Source organism: Mya arenaria, chromosome 2 (assembly GCF_026914265.1).
Source record: "Mya arenaria isolate MELC-2E11 chromosome 2, ASM2691426v1".
Classification (NCBI taxonomy): Eukaryota; Metazoa; Mollusca; class Bivalvia; order Myida; family Myidae; genus Mya; species Mya arenaria.
In genome coordinates this window covers 6,677,876-6,694,972 of record NC_069123.1, presented here as the reverse complement: position 1 = coordinate 6,694,972, position 17,097 = coordinate 6,677,876, and the positions used below count along the sequence as shown (strand labels likewise).

The 17,097-nt window shown below is 34.2% G+C and overlaps 1 protein-coding gene across 1 annotated transcript in view; it reads left to right on the top strand.

Moving 5' to 3' along the window:
* Window positions 1-17,097, top strand: part of LOC128243837 (uncharacterized) — a 48,618-nt gene that overhangs the window by 22,631 nt on the left and 8,890 nt on the right. The window lies entirely within an intron of this gene.

Below are 17,097 nucleotides of genomic sequence, written 5' to 3'. Positions count from 1 at the left end.
ATGTCAGTTTTTTTATTTTTTCTATGTGAGATTTTGTCTGTTTGAGAAAGTTTCAGTAGAAAATTGGTTTCATTTCTTAGGTTTTAAATCAAAATTGTCAAAATATAAGTACATTACTCGCTTTCATTTTAAACGTCGATGTTTACGGTCTACCGCTGGGGGAAACTACGACTAGGTCATATCGATTTCATAATAAAACAAGTACCGTTTCAGGAAATTGTTGAGAACAAATTTGAATATGCGTTCATTTCTACGAATAAAATTCACGCTTAATCTTTGCAGTTAACAAATTCGTGGTCGATGTTGATCGAATTCAAAGAGGTTTGCAAAATATGCTTTCTATAGATTGTCCTAAAGACTGACATTTACATAGTGAATGCCATTTATATCGTTTGTTCACCGGTTACTATTTATTGAATATTTATGCTTTAAACATATTTAATTAAAATCAGAGATTCAAATATTGGATGGAGTGACGACAAAGGGTTCGTAACAATGACGAAGGGGGTTGTGACAATAACGGGAAGGATACCAGCGATTGAGTAGCCACAACAAGATGGATAACAACAACGATGGAAATGGTTTCAGTGACCGTGGAACAATTCTAAACACGCTAAAGGGATTAACAACAACGAGAGAAAAACAGGGAAACAGCAACTGTGCCGTTGATTTTATGGTTTGATAACTTTTATACTAAATTTTGAACAACTAAAAAATAAGCTGAACTAAAATCACAGCGAAATCGCACAGTGGTAATACAAAATACAAGAAACCAAATAAAATATCCCCGTCGCCAACCTGAGGTATTCTGAAGATACACGGGATCAAACACATAAGCAAAAGAGATGGTCAACGAGGAGCGAACATGCCAACAAGCTCAGTAAGAAAGAATGTTCATGAAGCCTGTACACTAGTCCTAGTCCTAGTCCTATGTCATGATTATAGTTCTATTTAGGACAGCATTAGCTAGAATATTTAGCTAACATTTATTGGATAGAATCACATAAAGTACAAGGCTAGTTAAATTTAAATTTAACACTTATTAACATTAACTTTGCCTTAAAACGAGTGAACGTTTCAAAATGTTAAGATCATTCGAATAAAACAAATTATAGTCCCGACAGATCTCCAATTCAAACGGCAATCCATATGATGATACGAATTGCATGAATTGTTCGTGTTATGTAGCGAATGCCTAACAATGTTTATATGCCAATACCCAAACTGATTTTCCCACCAAAAAACATGTAGCTCGTATATGATCAGAGAGCTGATCCGCAGAGATTTCTTGCCACACAAACCAATGACAGTACTTTAGTAGAAACTGAAATATCGATCTCAGAGGTTTTTCCTCCGTTTAAAAGACAAGTGCCAGTTAAGCTAGTGTCAATATACTTCTTTAAGAGGATTATATTCATTTCATGTCTTGTTTAGTGTGCGCTCAACATTCGATGCATGCTTGTAGAGGACATTGTGGAATTAAGGTAGCAATCCGCTTCCAACAATCCCTTCCTCAGAAATACATTTTAACCGAACGGCGATTGAAATCAATTGGAAACGAATCGAGAACCAATTTTAATAATTCTATATTGTTCTGATAAGAACCATCTTCAATAATAGAAAAGTGCTACAAAATGTTTTCCATGGCAACAAATCGGTCATTTTATAGTCACATCTGATTTGACTTCAGTGTGTGTAAGCTGTCTTTTCCTGTCATTGCCAGGATCTTTAGTCACAGCGAAAAATTTACAAACACGCGCCCCTGATTGAAGTGATGTCGTTCACAATCACAGTTTACTTAATGTCTGTATCTGCAAAATCCAGTTCTTCAAACTTAATATTATTACTGATGGTATCAATTCGTTCCTTAAATAAGGTTGTATGCTGGTGTGTTTATGCTATACCGTTTGTCAGCTGTGTTTGTTTACTTCGTTAAACAGTAAATCAAAGTTAGTACTTACATCCATCGCAAAAGGTATCATTGAGTAGGGATTCATTTAAATTAATTTGATAATTTGAGTATGTTATTTAGATAAATTGGGGCCAGTTGTAACGGTTAACTTGACGGCAGTAATTACTGTACAGCAAATTGAAATGGTCGTGCACATGCTGATGCAGTAATTTACTTTCATGATAAACAGCTTTTTTTGTAAACGACTGAACAGTTATCGATTGTACATGTAAGTTTGTGTTCTTGTTTTTGTATTTTGCCTGTTCTGACCATTATCTGGTATATGCAATTTCTTTGGATACTACAGATACCGAGCGTGACCCTGTAGTTTCTATCGCAGTATTTTGATACACTATACATCTACAGAAGAACCACTCAAACATGCATAGTATCGTCCATTCAAGGAAATGTTCCAACAAAGTAACTCACGGTCCTTATTTAACCATGCCTCTTTAATTTAAAAGCGCTGAACCGTAAATCCCTCATAGGAAAGAAGCTCGTTCTACAAAAACCAATAATTGGCAAATACACCTAAGGGCAGACTTTTGTGATTGCACTATTTACCATTTTCAGCTATTTCATTCAAAATGACTTGTCCTCTTATACGCGAAACCTAGTCTGCTCTTATGTTGAGGGATATGAAGCCGATTTGGATAGTGTTGCATCTACCATTTTAATCAATGAACATTTTCACTAAAACTGAGATCGCTATTATTATGTATTATGTGTGTCCAAAGGTTCGTTTACTAATTCCTTTTCTGAACTCAATGAATAAGAATGGGTATTATTTGACAACTAGTAACATATCATAAACATACATATACGTAATGTTCACCTCTTCAACAACAACACAATCCAGAAAATCAAATAACTTTCCTTTCAGTTAGTTTACATTTTTACAACGAGATAATGATACAACCGTTTCGTTACAATTGGAGCTCTAGAGTAGCAAAAAACAAAAATTATAATTAAATATGTAGATGAGTATTTCGATTCAATATATGATACACAATGTACCAATTGTTCTAGTGATATAGTGATTTCCATACAAAAGTAGTTCATTTTTCAATTCCAAGATTAGCTTTCACACAGTAAATAAAACTCATAAATGCTCAAATATCTGATGTTCAGAGATTTTATGCCACACAACACAATGACATTAGTTCAGTGAAGCGAATGTAAATGATACGATGGATCGATCCGATGCAATTTTCCCTGTTTAAAAGACAAGCGGTTGTCAAACTGGAGGTACTGTTCTTCTTAAGGAGGAATGTTTTTATTTCATGTTCAATATAACACTCTTAGATAGCAGCTTTTAGATGGATAGCGGCATTATTATATCTGTTTGAAACAATTATAACAATTATTCGAAGAGAAACTACATTCTATGGAAAAACACGTAATTTTCTCCATCGATGCAAAACCAAACTTAGATAACAATACCCTAAAGAACGCTAGTTAAAACAGTTGCAAATGATTCGAGAACCAATTTTGATAATACGATCTTCTACATTGATCAGATAAGAATCATCTTCAAATGTAGAAGAATTCTAAGTAATTGTTTTCAGTTGCAAAAAAAGTGTTGACCTAATTTTTACCCGTTTGATTTGGCTTTATTGTGGCGTAAGAACTCTCATCCTCTCTAATTTTCCAGGATTTATGTCAGCGGATAATTGCCAAGAAACACCATCTTATTGAAAGAAGTGACCTCGTTAACAATCGTATTTTACCTATTTTCAGTATCTGGAATATCCAGGAAGTTCTCCTGACTTTACTTCTTACGGTTGCTATCAACACGGTCACTAAATAAGGCAGAGGTGTTTGCTAGGTTAATTTGCTAACCGGACCTACATCCTGTATTGAATTTCCATCTTTGTACTGTAAATGATAGTAATTCCATCAAATCCGTTGGAATGAGGTTACTTGCATGAATAATATACAATATGTTATCATTTTAGTATGAGTGAAATATAAAATATGATATTAAGGTCTTGATTTTAAGGTTTAAAAGTGAGTCATAGGAGTAAATGATAGAAAACAACTTATTCCTATTGCATACAAACCCACAATAAATTTACATTTTACTGACCGTTCCAAGGCGGTACCTAACAATCCTTGATATACACACCTAGTATTTTTATATACTATATATGCACTGTGTTGTTTGTGGAGTTTTTTGCTGTTGTTCCATGTTTCTTGTTTGTGTTTTTTGTTGGTTTTTGTGTTATATGTCTTTGGCGTTTACCCTAAATGGGGTTTATGTTTAAACTTTTGGCTACTGAGCTTGTTTCTAAAGTTTTTCATATAAATATTGCTCTGCTTTTATTTTATGCATTTCAGTTGATTCCGAGCAATATATCAATCCAAATTGGTTTGCCCGGCTCAGATTTGTTATGCAGATTTACCCCACATATTTTGGCGTTGTTTCAAATACTATTTTAGCACCCATACTTTGATGTTATATTTGGCTATTTTGAATGTATACAATTCTTTATTTTCATTAGGGTTCACTTTTACCTTGCTTTTGTTTTTCCTAAGATTCTTGCTGGTCATATTCAATTTTGTCAGTTGGTTGAATTTCTAAGTAAATTCGTAGCTTTGACTTGAAGGTTTCCATACACAGTTTTGTATGTGCAAACATAATTTAATTTCAATTCCTTGGACAGTCCTTTTTGTTTATGCGTTGATGCAGGTTCCCCTAACATTCAGAAATGGCGATATTCTGATCATTTTTGTATTGTAGCGTTGTTTCTCTTGTTTGGTATTAGTTAGGCCCTGTATCTATTGCGGTTTTAAACTGACATAGGTTACACTGATTTGCCTGTCTCTTTTGCTTCCGTTATGTTTTGAAGATTTCTATGTAAGTGTGTCCGCCTTTCAACAAAGCGGTTGTTGGTTCATACCCAATCAGGGGTACGTACACTTTCTCATGGCGTCTCAAAATAGAGACCGGTACAAATCAATCGGTTTATACTAATGGAACATACCAGAGCGTTCATCACGTACCATCATTTCACATTCCAGCTAGAATACACTTTTGACAATAGTATGAATATAACGATTTTGTTTACTTAAATCTAACATAAGACGTAAATAATATGCTTTAGCTGCTTCTCGAACTACCCTAAATGTTAGCCCGTAAAGCATACTAAATCATTTTTTGAATTTCAGTTTTTTTTCCATTTTCGGTTATGTTCTTTGTGAGAATTTGTTTACTTGAGAAAATTTCAGAAGCATTTTATAGGTTCTTGTCTGTTTTCAATTAAGACTGTCAAAAGTACATATTCAACTGTCAATCACTCGCGTTCATTTTAAACGTCGGTGTTTACGGTCTCCCGCTGGGGAAAATTACGATTTGGACGAAACTATTACATAATACAACAAGTACAGTTTCAGGAAATCGTTGCAAACAAATTTGAGAATTTGTTAATTTCTACAAATAAAATTCACGCTTAATCTTGGTAATATAAAAACCTCGTGGTAGACGTGGATCGGAGTCAAAGAGGTTTGAAAAATATGCGTTCTAAAATTGACCTTAAAACAATATAGACTGATTAAATATATAAATAGTGAATGCTATTTATATCGCATATTTACGGTAACCTTTTCTTAATTTTTATGCTCCAAACAGTTTTTTTTTAAATTAAAATCAGAGATTTAAATATTGGATGAAGTGTTGATTACAAAGACTTGACTAGTTCTAACGATGTCAGTTGTGGTATTGATAACGGCGGAAAGGATAACAACGGTGCCTTGAATTGAAGTGACGACAAAGGGTTCGTAAAAATGACGACGGGGGTTGTGAAAAAAGCGACGTACTTAGTAACAACAACGACGACTGGGTTAACAACTAAGATTGAATACTACGGATGCTGACGGGAGGGTTTATAACATAGAGGGGGGAAGTGACAGTGGTCACAAAGGGAGGGAGGTAACGAGACTGAAATAACAATAACAGGAAGGATATCAACGGTGACGTCAACCCATACCATGCTACAAATTGCATGCATTGTTCGAATTATGTAGCGAATGCCAAACAATGTTTGTTTGCCAATACCCAAACTGAATTTCCCACCGAAACACAATATAGCTCGTTTCTGATCCGCAGAAATTTCATGCCACACAAACCAATCACAGTAATTAAGTTGAACCTGAAATATCGATCTCGGAGGTTTTTCCTCCGTATAAGAGACATGTGCCGGTCAAACTAGTGTCAATATTCATCTTTAAGAGGATTATTTATATTTCATGTCTTATTAAGTGTGCGCTTAAAATTCGATGTAAGCTTGTAAAGGATGTTGTGAAATTAATGCAGCAATCCGCTTCCAATAATCTTTTCCTCAGATTTTTAAAAGGGTAAGATAGAGACGGTGAAGAAGGTGGTAACAGCAGCGACGGGATTGGAAACAATTGGAGATTGAGATTGGAATGGGGTAGCATCGATGACAGAACGTGACCACGAAAGGGATAGCAACTACTATTACAGGGTAACAACGACGAGTGGTAGGGACGGTAAAGAGGGTTGTAATAAAAATATCAAAGTTTTTGCAGTATAAAAATGAATGTTCTTGTACCCACATTTAAAGGCTAATGGTCTCAAGATTTTACGGATCAAACAAGAGTCGCAGGGAAACTGCAGGCTTATAGAATATATTCATTATAAGAGAAACGAGATGCATCCATTTGTTAGTTCATTCTAATTTGCTAAAGTCAATGAGATAATGAATACCTACAATGCAGTAGAAACTAAAAGCACATTCATATAAGTCGAAACCTGAATTAACTCTGTAATTATACGACATAAAACAACAAAGGAATACATACTATCAGTCTGAAACGCAGAAGCCAACAAACACATCATATCAAGTAATGCAATAAAACACACGGACTTTGATGGAATATTCATGAAGCTTGTGCACCAGTCCTATGTCAGTAGTAGCATTGTATTGAGGACATGATGTGATCCATAACAGGATACGAATTGTACACCGATAGTGATGTAGCGAAGGCCAAACAATGTTTATTTTCCAAGACCAAAACTGATTATCTCACCATACAAATGTACATCGTATATGAAGAGAAAGCTGATCTACAGATAGATCATGCCTAACAAACCCAAAAAAGCAATTACGTGGAGCTTATAAAATCGATCTCGAAGGGAATCTTCTCCGTGAAAAAGACATGTGCCGGGAATATACTTCTTTAGGATGATTGTTTTTATTTTGTGTCTTGTTTAGTATTCGCTTATCATTCGATATATGCTTCTTAATGATGTTGAAGAATTACAGTAGTAGTCCGTTTCCAACAACTCTTTTCCATAGAAAAACCCGTCTACTTGAAGAACACTATTAAAACAAATATAGTTTGTTTTTAAGCAATTGCAAAGTTGTCGGTAACCGGTTTTGATCAGTCGTTATTGATCAGATAAAAATCATATTAAGTTGCTTAAAGTACAACACTATTATTGACTTTTTTAAATGAGTGTGGTTAAATTGATAAAACAGATTGACTGCATGTCACACATGCTTAAAACAAAACATGTAGCTTCTGACGAAGGCAGAAATACTAAGTAAATACTATATTAACTACGAAAAAGGCTACACTTATGTTCTGAAACAATTAAAATTGTACAAATACACAATATGATATCTGGTCGTGGTCTATACGTCTGACATGCAATACCATATGTCTCTTTAGTTTCCATTGCATGATATCCATTTCCAAGACATTTCATAATTACTCTTATTATTTATGCGCCCTGTAAAATAATTGTGCAGAGATTGACAAAGTGCAATGATGATGTCTATTATCTACCGCGGTAAGTAAAAGGTAACAGCTTCGCGCTCTGCACATGAGTACACTCATGGAAAGAGTACACATTTCAAATAAAATGGAGAAGACAATGACAACGACAAAGGATTTTGTAAACCATTTAACACCTTATGCTGAAACACACATAGATACACATTGGCGGACAGAACAATTTGGAATCATATAAACAGTAGGCGACAATGGCTATCCAGTTTTAATAAAAATGTTTTTGACGCCAATGGTAGGTGAGATCTTCAATGCCTTGCTGTATATCTAAAACAGTGTAAATGAGGAACGACATTACCTCTCTCTACAGACGCAGTTTATCTATTTTTAACAACATACAAAGGTCAATATCACCAGATTAGCCACAGCCATGGTCATCTCTCAAAACGTGTATTTGAAGGAAAATACAATGAATGATAACTAAATTGAATTGCTTGCTGGTTATTGCAATCGGAGCTTCAAATCTCTGGATTGACAGAACTTTAAGGTGTACTCGCCAAATGAATAGCGATTGTAGTCAGAGCTTCCTTCTTAGCTGACTTTGTTTTGGTTTTATAAAACATATTTATGTCTGTATTTTTGTCCTGAAGTGAAATAAATCTCTAAAACGTGTCCTAAGCGCAGGTTTGTATATGCAAAATAGTTTACTCGCACTGTCCTCGCAAAAAATTCCTCGCACTGTCGTTGTACCATAATGTTTTCTTTAATCTTTTACATTAAATTATATGTAAACAAATCACCCAGGCTACTCTTGTATTTACAAATGGCAATATTTTGACATTATTTTATTTGAGCGTTGTTTCTCTTGTCTGATGTTCGTTTGGCCTATGATTGTATGCTTTTGAACAATGATCTATGCATAAGGTTAGGCTTATTGGCTTTGAAACAAACAAGCATACCGTATCAAGTTATACAATAAAACCACAAACTTCTATTCATATTCATGAAGCTTGTATAAGATTCATATGTCTGAAGTATCATTTTTGAGGAATATATGTATACCATTTGCATTGGATAGATTGTTCACCTTCTCAACAGTCAGACAAGATAGCAGATCAATTCAAAAACTAACTTTCAGTTAACTTACTTTTTTGAAAATGAGAAAACGTTACAAAGTATTAAGTTCAAATGCAACTACAACAAACGGAAGCAAATCTTGTTCCTAAACAAATCCAAATAACTAAATGAGTAGTTCAGACAGTGGCTGAAGCGTCAATCCATTTCATGATACGAATTGTAGCAACTGTCCGAATACTGTCATACAAGGTTGGTTGCCAGTACTTAAACTGATTTTCCAATAAGAAAAGTGTAACCTGTATATGATCAGAAAGCTGATCCACAGAGGGTTTTTGTAACACAAACCAATGACAGTAATTCAGTGGAACGTGCAAGATCAATCACAGATGGAATCAAATCCGTGCAAAAGACAAGTGCCGGAAAAAACTAGGATATAGAAATGCAATACAAAAAGAAACCAAAGTCTGCAAATGAGTCGAGAATTATTCCTTTATAAGTCTGTATTGATCAAATAAGAAAACTTCTCTTATGTAGAATTAGTAATGTTTTTCCATGGCAACAAATTGGTCACCTCATTAGTCCCCTCTGATTTGGCATCAGTGCTGAGTTCCCTCTCACTCCCTGTAATTTGCCAGGCTTTTGAGACATCAGCGGATAATTGACAAACAAGCGTCTCTGATTGAAGTGATGTCGTTCCCTATTTAAGAATTAGTTTTATCGGCATCTGCAGTGTCCAGGACTTAATCATTAGCAAATCCATGCCGTAAAAAATGAACATTAAGCTCAATGATTTGAACAACATCATAACAAAGTAATCTCTTCCCTCCATCCATCATGTTGTTATTGTGTTGATTAAAAATGTACACTGCTGCAGAAATTCACATTGATATTACTGTTTAAACTAATGATATGCCCAATTTTGTCAGGACGGATTTAAATTACTTTTGAAATTTGAAATTTTGTTTTTGCAGTTTTGTTTTCACCAAAGATGATTAATTATTATTCTGACTTAAAACATATGCATATATGGATATGCTACAATTGAAGAAGCTTGATTTTTCATAAAAAAAGAAAGGCAAATGGCTGTCGATCCTTACAAGTGCAACACAACTTAAGGTCACAGTGGGCCGATTGTTCAGAACTTTGTTAAAGTTAACAACGTAAATAACGACAGCGTTGTTAATTACGTAAACGTGAACTATTTGATAATGTCCTCACATATTTAAATATCAACAAATTAAGTTGAACCAGTTATCTTCAATATTGCTAGAAATACAGCAGATCAGTATATCCATTACACTTATAGAGCAGTAAATATTTGAAAGTGAAAAAATACGTTAACAACACCGGCAAAATAGACCCAAAGTCTTTGGCTGAAATGTTTATCCCCGTAGTTTTAATTGAATTATAAAAGTTTCCGAGACATGTAACAATTAGTAGTGTGCCATCATGGAAATAATTATATAATGTCTGCAAAGCTAAATAAGAGGTGTGCTGCTGAAGATATTATGCAATTTGTTCGCTTTACGAGCAATGCAAATGACAGATCAAGACATGGTTATTGAGATAGCTGGCACAAAGAGAAAAAGAGCACAACATCGTATTCAGTCACCGGTTGGCTTTGTAGTCAGGGCTTCTTTTTGCTGCGAAATTGACAGAACTACTCTTTTTTAATGAAATGGGCAAGATAATAAGGGTAACAAGTACCTCCAATTATTTGCAGTGTTCAATTTCTTAATCATTTTCTTGATTAGACCGCGACGGGCCATCTTTTTAGAAAGATCTTCCACAATTGTAAATGCGTATTTTAACATACTAACAATGCGAAAGAATCTAAAAGGAAAAATAACAGGTTTACGAATAGTCTGTGAAATCGATCGAAAAATGTTTGTTCGGCGTTCTTATCAAATGTCGAAGGATTTCCATATTGACAAGTATTTTATCATTTAGTATATATTGGGACTGTTTCTGGTAATATATATATATATTTGTTTGTTTGTTTGGTTTTAGTCATATGATATGGTCCCTTCTAATCGTCTCAAAGGGACTTGAGATAACAAAGACATTCTTTCTAGATTATTTTCCATTAGGCTCTTTTGTACAAATAGTACAATTTGAATTTCAAGGACAAACCGAGCAGCCATATATATAAAGGCCTTTGAAGGCGCAGATAGATAGGCAAACAGACACATAACGATAGACACAAAATGTCACAAGGCAACAAGCACGCTTAAAGGCGTTTAAAGACGCATTGAACATGCAAATAACCACCGAACGAGAGGCATACAACGTCACAATATTTATGTAAAAAACTACAGAAACAAGCTCAGTAGCCAAAAGTTTATACAGTAACCCCGTTTAATGGCACAGGGTAAACTCCAAAGACATAATTATTATAACACAAAAACAAAAAATCACAAACAAGAAACATGGAACAACAGCACAAAACCCCACAACCAACACAGTGCATTTATATATTATATAAAAACATAGGTATGTTTTTTATGTTTAATCTTTTGGCTACTGAGCTTGTTTTTGTAGTTTTTCACATAAGTATATATATGTTTATCACGGATTGTTAGGTACCGCCTTAGTACGGTCAGTAAAATGTAAATTTACTGGGGGATTAAATAGATTACGTGACAAACCAAATAAGTTCCAATTAAAAACTTGTCATTTTGTTTTCAAGGTCAAATTGATTATTTTGTAGTCATACGCTTTATTTGAAATTGATGTTTTCATTTTGAACCGATTTTAATGTAGAGGATTCATTGTTCTTAATTATATTATGGTTAGGAAATGATTGAACTTATATTGATCCTGTAAATCTGATTACAAAAAAAACAGGTCAACATTAAACCATGCTTTAAATGGGTAGTTTATCACGATCATTTTTATGTAAATAAAAACAATATAGTTGTTATTTTTAATCTGTAATTAGAACTATTCTCAGTGTGTCAGCTTTTGTGCAAATACTACATTTACATTCTTAGAACAAAAAACGACATGTATCGTAAAAATGTTTAAATATACATTTAAAATATTGCGTCATGGGCTTAAATCGCAAAATAGTTGACTCTAATGATTGGTCGTTAAACTGAATGATTTTGGTTTTTAATTTACATTTATTTATTAAACATCGATTGTGAAACAAATTATTGCAACACTATATTAAATCACGCTAATGTAAAAGATGATTAACTTTACCCCTAGATCACTCTCAACCCCATCTCAGAACACATATTTGCATCTACAAAAAAAACATTATACAGACGTTTAGGTGCCCGCCTCTCACTAAGACATAAAAAGCGACGTTTTTAAGAGACTAACAAAGCGCTGATATGTTCTAGGTTGACTGCATACAGTGCAAAAAAACTCTTGACTTCAGTAAGTCCACAGACAAACAGAATGTTGAAGGCAAACAGCTTCCATAATCATGTATAAAGTGTTAGAAGTGCATAACATTCTCTATACAGCTTTCAGAATGTACAAAATGTTAGACGAGCATGAATATCTCTGATACAGGCAAACAACTTTCAGAATGTATGAAGTATTAGAGGAGCAAAAAACTCTCTACCATAAGCTTCAAATTGATTAAAGTGATAAAAGAGGCTTTCATTCTAAACCAAAGGGGATAGAAGCAGTCCCACATACCAATGATGCAAAAGCAACTAAGAAACTAGCTCTGTTGCCCAACTTTACTACAACATTGTCCTAAAATATAACAAATAAGCAATACATCACACACTCACACACACACGCACACGCACACGCACACGCACACACATACGCGCGCGCACACACGCACGCACGCACGCACGCACACACACACACACACACACACACATCACCTACTATGTTTTCATATTAATACGTTATGTAAAAATTTGTTGTCTATGGTTAAAGTCTTGAAACAGTGAATACTATCATGTGACTTGTTTGTATATTATTTTACTTTTAAACATATTAAGGGATAAGCTCGGTAGCATGAAAATATTAAGATGCCAATTTGCAATGACCATCAACGGCAGAAAGTCATAAAACATACTACATAAGTTCATATCATGTACTACATTATTTCAGATCAGTAAAATCATTTTGTGTACACAGTTTGGGGTTGCAAGTGGATTGTTTTGAAACCATTCCTTTTACGTTAGATGTAAAATGTCCAAATTGTGTCAAAATACAATGAAAACTACAGGGACGTCCCAACTAGACAAGCATCTATACGATTATTCATGTTATACCGACCAAAAAAGGCTAGCAGACAAATAGCCTCCATCATATGTTTCGGGTCAAATGATACGTGCTTGAAATTCGATAAAAACCCTAATGGAATATGGATAACGCACTTCAACGCACTGAAATATTTTAAAATATGCAAGAAAAATGATCAATCCTGTGTTTCCGGTCCGGCAAGCTTTGTTTCCGGCTTTGCAGTAAAAACAAATGGGAGAAGCAAAGTACTCCCAGACCAGCTGAGATCTTGTCAATGACGTAAGGGAATCGTTGACAGAAACGCAACAAGATATACAATGCGCAACAAACACAACGTTTCTACAAAAAACCCTGTTTAACCGTTTGCTAAAAATTGATTGGATTGCAAAATATTGCTCTCAATCGAATTCCTTACAAGCAGTTTTGATATTGAAATGTTTTTCCTTGTCCCTAAATTTTCAAGGCCCTTAATCTCAAGTTCCACAGACTTAAAGGAATTTACAGGCAACAGATGCAACATAAACGGTTGGAGGCGCAAACTATATCTCCCAATAGTCATTATAAGCGTTCTCACATACCAACACTTCAGTTTTCTCAGAATGCGCCCTTATTTGGGAGAAGCCAGCAAGTTCCCCAGTTTGCAAGAGGCTTAATACAATCTGACAGGCTTGTATTGATCGCTGCTTAAGGCGAATGGGGAGAAGCGTTTTAAGACATACTAGTTATTATGTTTTGTGTCGCAGAAGCTGTAATACTATTGATCCGTGACTTTATTTGCTTTGCTGATAGATGAGCATCGTTGGTGAAAGCGAAACCGACACTTGAGCTATTCGGTCTGAGTTGTATTGGCTGGGATGGACTTGTAAGAATGTAGAGGATTAGCTAGAAGAACTGGAACGATCGGTTGAGAAGGAAAACAACATTTTCTTTTAAGAACAAATAGGTGTTTGACTTTTGCAAGTGCGGGAACGATAACAGATGCACAAAAGCAATTATAAGGAATAACACAAGGTAAATAACGGTGAGATTGATGTTAGATAAATTTTTTATCTATTTATATTTTCTTATCTTAAATTGTTGTCGTTTTCAGAATATGTTTTTGAATTGAATTTATATACATGAATGTCAGTAATATTTCTATAAATTGATTTATTCCACTTAAATTATAACGTTTGTATATTTTGATGTACAGTTTAATTGAGTTTTACATATTCCTAATATAGCAATAAATTATACTTACAGCTATAATAAACCATTAAAATACCAAAGAGCTGTTTCATTATTAAACCAGTTATGCAATACATTTACAGAAACAAAAAAATAGCTGAAAATTGAAAGATCGAATCTCAAACCCTAACGTCAATACTTATATGCCCATATTATAGTATATCAAATACTCTTATTTGTAAACCCTTTCTGAAATATGATTTAAAGAGCTACCAACCCAAATAATTGCCCTTCCATTTGCGTATCTCTATGGCTTGATTAAATATATGGTCCGTAATTGGATAAATACCATTAAAATCGATTTTAATTATTAACATGTTGTTTCTCAGTAATACTGATAATTCAAGGGTTACATGTCGGAATAAATGTAATCGTTTTCCGAGGCAGGGAGCGACCGTTTGATGAACACCGAATCAATACAGACTGAATTATCCCGGTGGCTTCCTTTAAATCTTCCACAGAAGGAAATAAGGTTTTATTGACAACATGCGAATTTAAATAACATAATATTTATAAAAATGTATGTTATGCAATGCAAGATTTTGGAAATTGAGGACACTCAAAGGACGAGATCGGAGATCTTGGTCATTTATTCAGGGATAAAGTCTCACTTTTCTGCCGTTTCTAAGTTTGGTTTCTTGTCTCATTTCATTTCTTTTCATTTATTCTATTAGATTATTTTCAAACCAGACGCGCAATATTTAAAAAATTCATTTATATTCTAGAGAGATGGTGTCTGTGTTTTGAAGGATAATTCTGATTTCTATGGTAATGGAAAATGTCATTCTTGCAATAATGTAATGTATGGATATTTAAACAGAAGTTTTCATCAAACTGGCACATAATAACGTGTTTTTTGCCACCTTGCGGCTGAGAGATTATTTCTGATAATGACGTTTGCTGAGAATTCGCATAATTTTTAAGAGCATGACGGTTTTCAATAGTAAAGAACATAACGTTAATATAAGCTTGGAGATATGTTAAAGATTTTGAAGAATATGTCTCCTGTCGCAAATTAATTAATTTAAAAGTTGATAAACGACTAGTTAAATTTTAAACCATTTGCCTTAAACTTCGATAATGGATAAATGGATTCGAATTAACGTTTCCATTTATGGCTTGATAAATCTTAGATTTAGTACATTCATAACGGTTTAATCAAATAAGATTGGAAAACCTGACATCAAATACGAACACATATACAATTGAAACATACACATATTTTAAGTTGCGTAAGTGTTCAGTAAAGTTTAAATGAACAAACCTGAGCATTTCAGCTCTTAGTTTTTAGAAGAAATCACAAATTTATCCTATTATAACAACTTACCAAATAAGTCGTTTGAATGAGTCCACTATTAAAAAAAACCTTTGTTCACTTGAGTCTTGAACAAACGGGTGCATTTATTATTGATAACGAATTTACCATAGTTGCTTGTTTAATACGACCCCAGGAATAAAGACTGCATAACACAATTGTTTTATGGCTATCTAGTTTATTTATGAATGGAAAGGAACACATTGAAAAAGATTCCAAAAAATAAAAAAGAAATAAAAAAGTGCAACCGAAGGTATGAATACTAAGTTGCACTTTTTGTCTATGCTTCCGTCCTTCCTTTGCTACATTTTGGTCATGCAGTAACTTCAGGCCATGCAAAGTGCGATTTTAAAATAACATGGCACAAATATTGGCGCAAAAATGCAACGTGTCTTGTGAAAGACAAACATCCTTACTGCGAAGGTCAAGACCAAAGTTAGCGGTCAATAATGATGATTGAATGCTGCATATACTCACATAGGGTGTCGGCAGTCGTGACAAAGCTGTTACTTGGTAATGCACGGTGCAATTTCAAATTTACCCGGCACATTTCTTAGACACACAATGACAACGCGTCGCGTACAAGACAATAACTGGCAAAGATGTTTAATAGGTACAGATGACATGCCGCGTCCAAAACCCACGTTCCTGGTCCAGGTCAGGATAATTATTAGATGTTAATCATTTGAAAATGTTATATACATGCACAAGTATTTGTGGGCGTGTTTGGGCTCCAACCTTGTCATGCATTGTGGATTTTGAAATAACATAGAACGTATAATTGGTACACAATAGGAATGTTTCGCATGCAAGACCCACTTTACTACCTTTAACGTCAGAGTCATACTCAGGAGTGCTGCATTAATGCACATACAGTATATGCAGTATCCGGAGAAGTCCTTATCTATGGATGTGTCGCATTCAAGTCTTAGTATCCCACCTCTAAAACTTACGTTTACGTTTAAAAGTAAACAATCACAGGATTTTGCAAACTTTTTATAAATAATGTTAGCATTTCTTAAATATAGGCATATTCCTTTGATATGTCTTGCATTTTGGGGGCGTACGTCACTTAAAGTGACTGCTTTTGTTTCCATTCAAATTGAGATGACTGGTATATTGGTAAATTGTTTTTACGTTGTACACAAATCAAACTATTAAACATATAGTTTAGACTATAAAAGTACAACAGTATTATATGATTTATTCTAACAAAATTACAGTTCCCGAGATCATATCTTTATGCTTTTCAAAATAATACAACGTTTTGCATGTCCTTGAAGTATTTTTGATTATCAGAATTTATCCTTTACAACGTAGATTGGTCGTGAAATAGTTCTGATGAATAAGAATGCCTTACTTTTTGCCGGAGAGATTGTCTAAACGTTATTGTGATTATAGAAAATCTATTTACGAGTGTCAGCCTCGCCAAAAGGGCTGCGTCGTTTGAGTATGAGCAACACCATCGCACAGAGGCTCTTTTGTTTTGACTTCACAACATAAAATCTTGTTACTATTTAAAACATAAATATCACCTTTTCTTAAATATCTG